The sequence below is a fragment of the Manis javanica genome, unplaced genomic scaffold (assembly GCF_040802235.1).
Source record: "Manis javanica isolate MJ-LG unplaced genomic scaffold, MJ_LKY HiC_scaffold_24, whole genome shotgun sequence".
NCBI lineage: Eukaryota > Metazoa > Chordata > Mammalia > Pholidota > Manidae > Manis > Manis javanica.
The window spans coordinates 662,991-673,973 of NW_027332170.1; the positions used below are offsets into that span (position 1 = coordinate 662,991).

The 10,983-nt window shown below is 36.7% G+C and overlaps 1 long non-coding RNA gene across 1 annotated transcript; it reads right to left on the minus strand.

Moving 5' to 3' along the window:
- Nucleotides 1–406: 406 nt before the first annotated feature.
- LOC118967666 (uncharacterized) lies at nt 407–9,889 on the minus strand. Its single transcript, XR_012127638.1, has 2 exons — nt 9,805–9,889; nt 407–632 (listed from the first exon to the last, which is right to left on the minus strand). It is a non-coding gene; the product is annotated as an uncharacterized lncRNA (long non-coding RNA).
- Nucleotides 9,890–10,983: the final 1,094 nt, after the last annotated feature.

The window sequence follows — 10,983 nt, forward strand, 5'->3', positions numbered from 1 at the left end:
ACACGTAAAGAAAATTGTTTTCAAGTAGAGGAACTGGAAATTTTATATTACACATAAATTATGTCTGCTTCCATACTATAAGAGTAATTATTTTCTATTATTACCTGATAAATTTCAAACAGAAAGGCCAGTATAAGGACAAATAGATAATTTTAATTCTTATATGTAAATAAGGCTTAAACCATAAAGATGTATAAATCATTTTGACATTTTCCTTTAAATGCTGATACATTCTTGCTCTTCCTGAAAGTAATTTGTTCGACATGCTGACAACATGAAACATATCATAATAGAGGACAGATAGCAAAGAGTATGAAATAACCCAGGTACTTTTTGTAGACTTAGTATATTGTAGACAGCGGCATTAAACGAAATTTTCACTCATAGAGGTGTATGCTTTAAGTAATAATGTTTATGGAAATTTTAATTCTGCATTTGTATTTTAAGACATTGCTTTCTTTCAGACACCAGTATTTATTCATGAGGTACCCACTGAAAGTGGAAAGAGTATCAAATGTTCAGGTTAAGGCCAGTGTTTTAGGCAATCTACTTCAGCTGGTTTGGGTTTTCCTTGTATCTTTCAATGCAGTCTCTGTCTATTAAGGATTCTTTGGCTTCTTCAAATCAGTAGGCTATAAAATAAAGTATTACGGTTAGTAAAAATGAAATCACGATATAGATTTACAAACCTCCCCTCAAATACACAAACAGTGTAACACAGCTTGCCTAGAATTTAACAGGAAACAATAAATCTCTAAAATCTGATTCCTATCACTAAAATCTAGAAATACACAAAATTGCTAGAATAAAATCTTAAACGATAATGAACAGAATATAAATATATTTGGCCTGTCTTTTAGGAAACATTGGCACTTTGAAATTCTCTAAAAAATTGCAGAGAAAAATGAATTTAGTTATTAATCAATCAACTATTAAAGTATAGGGCACTAATGCTTAGGTATTAGGAACATGTTGATTTGACAGGGAGAGACGGACCTTATTTGGAAGGAATATTAAGAAAATAAATCCATAATTTACAAAAATAAAGTGAGACATATAGTCAATCTATGGGAAAGGAACTGGAGGGGGGCAAATAATTCATCTGTCTACTTTAAGAATAAAGCAAACAGCTCTTAAAGTTAAAATATTAAAAAATACAACAATGAAAAGACCATTCACAAGATTAATATAGCACCTTAGCACCTGAGCAATCTTCTACCATGGTAACATTAGGGCAATTCACTATGTAATTGGCATTAACGTTTTGCATGAGGAAACAGATTTAAAAGTAAAGAGACCCTGCCAAGTGTAACAGAAAGACATGAGATTAATGGGATTGGAATCACAGCTGACTACCTCCAGATTCTATAAAATGAGCCATAAACTTTACTCCAGAAATCCATGTGTTCTTTAACATTTATGTTTTACTTATTTAGAACATACAAAAGTATAAATTACTTTTCAGTTTATTAAAGACAAAGACAAGCCAGGTGGAAATTCTAATTACTACAGGGAAAATACATATTGTCTAAATTAGAATAATCAAACAAAATAACAGTAATTTTTTAAAAGATTTGGTACTGTTGTTAAGTAAAATTAAGAAAGAACATGCCAGAGAATTGTTTTATTATCTTTCAGACTGTATATTCAATGACTAAACATAAGAGAATACGTTAGACTTAGAAAAGGATATGAAAATGAGATCAAAGGCAAATTAACATGTAATTGTGTATTATTAAATAAGAAGGATTGCAAATAATGGCAACTACCTGTATTCCACTAAGGAGGTAGAGAATAGAAGTACAACAAATTGATATACGCTATAATATTTAAAAGTGTACAGAAAATAATTTGTTTCCTTTCCTTTTTCCTTTCAATGTTAGGGTATTCATTGCCTTCGTTTATAAAAGGGACAAACTAGAAATGTGATTATAGTAAAGAATGGGATGAAAAGACACTGATGCTGAACACTGGAGGAAAACAGTGGCGGGAATTCAATGTGATAACCTACCAAGAGACACACAAAAAAGCTACAGTATTTTGAATACAGAATCACCAATACCCTGTGAAGAAGGGAAGATGACCCTGAGAAGGATGTGAGCAGAGCTCTGATGGATCAGACTCCATGCCTTTCGCCAACATGAGCCCATAAAAGGGAAGAAAAAGAATGGAGGGAGAAGAGGTCAGAGCTCAGGATGCCAGGTAAGTAGGCTCTGCTGATCTGTTCTGAGAAGACAAGACCCCACTGCTCTGACCCTTGAAAATTAACAAGGCTGGAGACCAGAGAGATTTGAAGCACTCTGGGAAGTGAAGACTCCTGTCACCTGTCACCGATGACACATGCTGCAGTAGTACCACTGACACACAACACAGACGCGGCAGTTTGGAAAATCTGCTCACATTCAGAAGTGTCCTGTCGCAAATGAGGTCTGAGGAAGAAAAGGCAGGGTTTTCCTCCCCTCCCTCAGTGCAACTGCCTCGATGCCTGCAGCAGCCAGTTCGGAAATGCTCCATGCTGGCTCAGCCAACGCATTCCACTGAAAACATGCCCACGCAACATACTCAGCTCAGCAGTAGTCAGACGTTGCAGGAAGCCAGGCAAAGGGCAACTCCCACACACAGTGCATCGCAAAAGAAATGCCGGCTGTCCCACAAGGGAGGAGCAGTGGACAACCACCACAGCAAGCAGGCAGGAAAAAGGTGGGCCCTGCCCACAGCCCACCAACAGTAATTGTGGCTCAGCTACAATTGAGAACGGGGCTCTGGTGTGCAGGGAGTTTTGCATTTCTGGGTGCTGAATGACACACACAACATAAAGCCTCTACTGGGAAGGCATGGAGGCATAGTGGATCTATCTAATACAAAGGCGGAAACACAGAGAGCCAGGTAAAATGAGAAGAGTGAGGGATATATACACAACAGAAGAACAAGACCAAAAAGTGTAAAATGAAACAGAGTAACGCAGTCCTCCTGATGAAGGACCTAGAGCCATGGTCACTAAAGGTGTTCACTGACTTAAAGGCGAGAACTCAGTATCTCAGCAAGAACTTCAACAATAGAGAGAGAATATAAAAAGGAGACTCTCAGAGCAGAAGAATACAATAAGCACATGAAAAATAAAATATAGGGAATGAACAGTAGGCTACAGGCAAAGGGATAGAAAGTTTATTTGCAGAAATAACTGGCAAATTATTTCCTTATTTCCCCTACCTGGGGAAGGAAACAGACATTCAGGACCTGGAAGCCCAGAGAGCCCCTAACAAGAAGAACACAAGGAGGTCCACACCAAGACAGAAAGAAATTAAAATGGCAAAGATCAAAGACAAAGACAGAATCTTCAAACCAGCAAGAGAGGGGCAGACAGTTACCTGCAAGGCAAACAGTTATTACCAAAGGCCATCAGCTTTTCCAGTGAAACATTATAGAGCACAAAGGAGTCGCATGAAATATTCACAGTCCTGAAAGGGAAAGATTTAGCCACCAAAAACTCTCTACTCGGCAAGGTTTTCATTCAGGATTGGAGGAGACACTGCAAGCCTTCCTGATGAACAGAGGTTACAGGAATTCACCTCCTGCAAACCAGTCTCACACGATGTGTTTCAGGACTTGTTCAGATGGAAATGTTTTTAGGTTTAAATGGTTTTCATGGGTGAAAGCAAACCTACAGTAAAGGTAGTGCAGCAATCACTTGTAAGCAATTATGGTGTTCAGAAGGGAAGAGTAGTAACATCACCCACTTACAAAATCAGTCAGGGGTACACAAAAGATGTAGATTATGACATCATTCATAAAGTGTGGAGGAGGATGAAGGAAAAGTGCCTAATGGAGACACATGCAGAATAAGGAGAAATGAATCCAAACATAACACTAAAGGCAATCACCAAATCACAAGAAAGGAACTACAAGAACCGTGACACAACTAGCAAAATGCCAATAACCATGTAGTTATCAGTAATTACTTTAAATGCAAAAGGACTAAATGCACCAAATAAAAGATACAGGGTGGCAGAATGGATTAAAAAAGAAAGATCTATTTATATGTTGCAAATAAAAGACTCACTTATATCCCAGACATACACAGACTAAAAGTGAAGGGATATAAAAATATATCCCACTGAAATGGAAGAGAGAAGGCAGGAGTAGCAGTACTTGTATCAGGCAAAACAGACTTTACCACAAAAATATGTCACCAGCAAAGTAGGATATTACATAACGGTGGAAGGAATCAGTGCAACAAGAGCATATAACAATTATAATACCTATCTGCCCAACATAGGAAAATCTGCATATATAAATCATATGCTTTACAGGACTACAGGGAGAAACCTCCAGCAACGCAATTAAGTGGGGAACTTTTACCAGTGACTAACACCACTGCATAGATCATCCGTACATAAAATCAGTAAAGGCACAGTGGCACTGAACAACACATCAGACCTGTAGGACTTGACAGTTATATGAGTATCATTCCACCCCAAAGCAGCAGAATGCATATTCTTCTCAAGAGAACATGGAATCGTTTCCAGAATAGATCACACGTATAGATGAAAAACAAGTCTTAACAAAGATATGATTGACATTCTATAGAGCATCATTTCAGAGCACAAAGCTATGAAACAAAAAGTCCACTACATGAAAAACAAATGGTGAATAAAACTCAAACAAATGCAGGATAAATAACATGCTTCTGAACTTTCAATGGATCAGTGGGCAGATCAAAGAGGAAATCAAAGGACACAAAGAAACCAATTAAAACAGAAACACAACAGTTCAAAATACTTCAGATGCCAGCAAAAGTTCTAAAAGCAAATACAGAGCTGCCTCAAGAAACTAGAAAACTTTCAAACAGGCATTCTCATAGAAGAATAAACAAAGACCAAAGCTGGTAGAAAGAGGGACATAATAAAGATAGGAATGTAAAATAAAAGGTAATGAGTTTAAGAAATTAACAGAAAACAAAACAAAACAAAAAATAAAACAGTGAATCCAAAACCTGGTTCTTTGAAAAGATGAACAGTACAGAAAATACCATCAGCAGACTTATAATGGAAAAAGAGTGGCAGGTCACAAATAAACATGATGAGAAATGGGAAGAGAAGTTACAACAGACAACACCGGTATTAAAAAGCACACAAGCATTCAAGAGAAATTTTATGCCAATAAACTGGATCCCCTACAAGAATGGGAAAGAAAGAAAGAAAGAAAAAGAAAGAAAGAAAGAAAGAAAGAAAGAAAGAAAGAAAGAAAGAAAGAAAGAAAGAAAGAAAGAAAGAAAGAAAGAAAGAAAGAGAGAGAGAGAGAGAGAGAGAGAGAGAGGAAGTAAGGAAGGAAGTAAGGAAGGAACGAAGAAAGGAAGAAAGGAAGGAAGGAAGGAAGAAAGAAAGAAAGAAAGAAAGAAAGAAAGAAAGAAAGAAAGAAAGAAAGAAAGAAAGAAAGAAAGAAAGAAAGAAAGAAAGAAAGAAAGAAAGAGAAAGAAAGAAAGAAAAAGAAAGGAGGCCCCACCAATAGCCCACCAATGGCAATGGAGGATTCCATGCAAAAAAGAACCAAGTACTGGGGTGTAAAATATCTTGAGATTCCGGGCACCAAAGAACACCCTCATAAAGCCATTACTCTCTAGACCATGAGGCACAGCAGGCAGACACAAGAGCTGAAAAAGGACTACTCAGAGCTGAAAAAAAAAAACAGTAACTGAAATTAAAAACCTACAGAGGGAAGGAATATAGAGCCTGCTTCCAAATAGAGGAAATATTCAATGACATGGAAATGAAAGAACAGGGAAAAACAAAGCTGAGGAACAAAGAGAAAAACAAATTCTACAAGTGAAAGAATAATTAGAGAACTGTGTGAACAATCAAAACAAAACAATGTGCATATAATAAGGAACTCAGAAAGACAACACTAAGACATACAATAATTAAACTGAAAAAGTTCAAGAATAAGGAGTGAATATTGAAAGCAGCTAGAGAGAAAAAAAAAAGATTACTTATAAGGGAAACCCAGTCAGGCTATCAACAGAATGAGCAGAAATCTCTAAGGCCAGAGGGAGTGGCATGAAATATCTCGTGTATGAAAACAGAAGTATCTTCAGTCAAGGACCCTCTATCCAGCAAGATTATCATTCAGATTTGAAGGGGAGTGTAAACATTTCCCAGAGATACAAAGTTTGATGGAATTCACCAGCACTAAGGTGGCATTACAGGAAATGTTGAAGTACTTCTGCATATGGAAATGTTCATAGTCCTAGCTTTCACCAGTGAAAATAAATGTGGCCATAAAGGCAGTAGACCAAGTACTTACCAATAAATGATGAAATTTTAAAAAAAGTAGTAAGACCAATTATACACAAAATCAATCAAGGGATACACAAAAATGCATATTAGATGATCTAATACATTATGTGTGGATGAGGAGGAAGAATAAAAAAGGTATTTTTATACTGTGCTTTAAAAATAGCAATTACCACCTTAATATGGACTCCTGTATAATTAGGAAACTATGAATCTTACAATAAACACAAACCTAAAGCTTATAACAGGTACAAAAAACTAAAATTGTGAATTCCAATCACAACAGTAAAGAAATCCATCAGATAACAAGAGAAGAGTGTAAGATACAAAGAAAGGAACAGACAGCAGGTACAAAAACACCGAGAAAACAATTAGTAAAATGGCAGTTAGTGCATATGTATCAAAATTTCCCTTAAATGTAAATGGACTGAATGCTCCAATGAAAAGACGTAGTGTGGTAGAAGGATAAAGTACTAAGACACATCTATATGAAGCCTACAGGAGACTCACTCAGCGCCAAAGATATACACAGACTGAAAGTGAAGGGATGAAAAAAAGGCATTCCACCGTGTAAAAAAGAGGGAGAAAAAGGAGGACTAGGAGTACTTATATCAGAGAAAATTGATTTCAAAACACAGTTGGATATTACATAATGACCATGGGGTCAGTCCAACAGGAGGGTATAACAATTATAAAACCCATGCACCCAACACATTAGCACCTAAATGTATAAGACAAATAAACACTAACAGAATTAAAGGGGGAAATAGACTGCAACTTACACACTTTAACACAGCACTTACATTAATAGATCCACCAGACAGAAAATAAACAGGAAACAGTCTCTGAACCATACATCTGATAAGATGGACTAAACACATATCTACAGAACATTCCACGCAATAGCTGCAGTATACGCAATTTTTCAGAAGGGAATATGGAATGTCCTCCAGGACGGATCACATAGTAGGCCACAAAAAGCCTCAATAAATTCAAAAAGTTAGAACGTGTATGAAGCAGCTTCCAGACCACAAGACTATGAAACTAGAAATAAATTACACATAGAAAGCAAAAATGCCTAGAAACACAGAGGCTAAAAAATGTACTTCTATGTGATCAAGGATCAGTGACTGAATTAAAACATAGATCAAGCAATACATGGAGACAAATGAAAACAACTCAACAGCTCCAAACCTGTGGGATCTGCTGAGGCAGTTCTAAGCGGAAAGCACACAGCAATACAGGCTTCCCTCAAGAAAGAAGAACAATCCCACATAAATAGTCTAAACTGAGCATAAAAGAAACTAGGAAAAGAAGAACAGCTGACAACCAAAGTTAGTAGAAAGACGGACATAATAAAGATCAGAGCAGAAAGAAAAAATATACACAATGAAGCAATAGAAAAAGAATCAAAGAGCTGGTTGTCTGAGAAAAGAAAAGAGACCAATCCTTAGCCAGATTTCTCCAGGAAAAAAAAAAGAGAGTACATAAATAAACAAAAACAGAAAAAGAAATAGTCACAATAGACATTACAGAAATGCAAAGATTAGAGAAATCTGTTATAAAATACATGCCAACAAATTGAAGAATCTAGAAGAAATGGGAAAATTCCTAGAATAACACTCCCATCCCATGTGAACCCACGAGGAAACAAAATCTCAACGGACTGTTTAACAGTAATGAAACACAATGGTAATCAAAAAACGCACAAGAAACAAAGGGCCAGGTTGAGAAAGCCAGGGCCAGATGGCTTCACAGCTGCTGGTTACCAAACATTTCAAAGAGAGCTAAGGCCACATACTTCTTAAAGAATTCCAAAAAGGAGAGTAGTAGCGAACACTTCCAAAGTCTTTCTATGGGAACAGCATCACTCTTTAACACCAAAACCAGACACACTACAAGAAAGAAACATGTAGACCAATATCGCTGATGAATGTAGATGCAAAATCCTCAACAAAACATTGGCGAAACGGATTTAAAAATACAGTAAAAGGATCATCCATCCAACCGAGTGAGATTACTTCAGAATTACAAGGATGGTACAATATCTGTACATCAACGTCAATCAACACATTAACAAAAAAGATAAAAACCACATGATTGACTCAACAGATGCGGAAAAGCACTTGACAAAATGCAATATCCATTCTTGGATAAAAATTCAACAAAGTGGGCACAGAGGACACACCTCACCATTATGAAGGCTATATGTATGACATATTACAGTTACTATCATATCAAATGGCAAAAAGCTGGAAAATTTCCAAGATATGGAACGTGAAGGATGTCCACTCTCACAAATTTCTCACTATTCTACATAGTACTGGGGATCCCAGTCATGGCAGTCACACACAACTAAGAGATAAAAGCATCCAAGTTGGTTAGGAGGAAATCAAGCTGTCGGTATGTTCAAATTTCATGGTAATGTGTGTGTGTGTGTGTGTGTGTGTGTGTGTGTGTGAACTTAAAGACTGCTAAAAACCTATTAGAACTAATAACTGGATTCAGCAAGGTGGCAGGATTCAAAATTAATACACAGGAATCCTTTATATTGTCAAGTAATTAAGAGAAAGTGAATCAGGAAAAGAATTCTATTTAGAATGGCTTCCAAAAAAATAAAAGGAAAAAAGAAAAAAGCACCAAGGAGGTAAAAGACAACCTCAGGGCCAAAACTGTTAGGCACTCATGAGAGTAATTTTAAAAAAACACAAGTAAATGAAATCTATCCTATGCTCCTAAATAGAAGAATTAATATTGTCAAAATGGCCAACCTTCTCAAAGCAATTTTCTGATTCAGGGCAGTACCTATGAAAATATCAATGGCATTCTTCAATAAACTCGATGAAATAATCCTAAAACTCATAAGGAAACATAAAATAACCCACATAGCAAAAACAAACCTGAGTAAAAAGAACAAAGCTTTGGGATTATGCTCCCTAACTTCAAGATCTACTGCAAACCTACAATAATCAAAACAATGTACTACTTGCACACATGACAACTACAGATCAATGGAATAGAATAGAGAGCCCACATGCAATCTCATGCATACATGTGTCAATTAATATATGATAAGGAGCCACAAATATACAATGGGGAAAAGACAGCCTCTTCTGGAGCTGATGTTCAGAAATCTGGGAAGCAACATGCAAGAGAATGAAAGTGGATTACTGACTTCTTAGATGAATGTAAGCTCAAAATGAATCAAAGACCTAAATGTAAGAAATGAAACCATAAAACCCTTAGAAAAAAGCATAGGGAAAATTCTCTTGAAAAGAAGCATGAGCATTGTTTTCCTGGACACATCTCTAAGCTATGGAAAACAAAATAAAAAATGAACAGTGGGACAACATCAAACTCAAAAGTTTCTGTATAGCAAAAGGCACCATCAGTAGAAAAAGGAAACTTACAGCATTGCAAAATATGTTCATGAATGACTTATCTGAAACAGGGTCAGTACCCAAAATACATAAATAACTCCTATGATTCAACACCAGAAAAACTAATAACCCACCTTAAACAAGAGAACAGGAACAGACGTTTTTCCCAAGCAGTCATATAGACGACAAATCGGTACAAGAAAAATGTTCCACATCTCTGCCATCAGGCACATGCAAATTAAAAGCACAATGAGACATTACGTTACAGCAGTCGGTATGGCCAATGTCTAAGAGAAGAAATGGCAAGTGTTGAGGAGGATGTGGAGAATCGGGAAACCTCACAGACTGTTAGTGGGAACGTCAGTTGGTGGAGCCAGTGTGGAAAGCAGTATGGAGGTTCCTCAAAAATCTAACAAGAATTCCATAGGGCCCATTAAATCCACTCCTAAAAATTTACCCAAACAAAAGTATACCCCTGATTCAAAAACATATGTGCAACCCTTTATTTATCACTGCATTACTTAAAATAGCCATCTATGGAAGGAACCATAAATGAATAGATGAACAAGATGTGGTACACATACATGATGGAATATTATTAAGCTGAGAGAGAGAGAGAGACAGACAGAGACAGAGACAGAGAGACAGAAATCCTGCCTTTTGCAACAAGGGTATTATGAGAAGTGAAATAAGCCAGGTTGAGAAAGACAAATACAGTATGACTTCACTTATTTTGGAATATAAAAACAAACTAAAACAAAATGAAAGGGTTGTGGGGGTGTTAAAGGTGGAGAGTGAGCAGGATAAAATGGCTGAAATATCCCAATTGTAATATAAATTGGTCACAGGGATGGTAGAACACCAGGGAGAATATAGTCAGTAATTCTGTAACATATTCCTATGTTGACAGACCATAACTGCACCTTAGGGGTGAGGACTTAACAACACGGGGAACTAATGTACCATTCATTGTGTTGTATGTTTTTTAAAAAATATAAGACTGTATGTCAATAATTGCCCAATAATAATAATCTCTGTGGACTGGCACAGGAACAGACCAGAGACCAATGAACAGACTAGAGAGCTCAGATACATATAAAACTGCATGCATGTGTAGTCAATTAATATATGATACAGTAGCCATGGATATACAATGGGGAGATGATGGCCCCTTCACCAACTCGTGTTGGCAAAACTGGACAGCTACATGGAAGAGAATGAAACTGGATTATTGTTCAAGACCATACACGAAGGGAAGCTCACAATGGATCAAAGATCTGAATGTAAGTCATGAAACCATAAAACTCTTACAA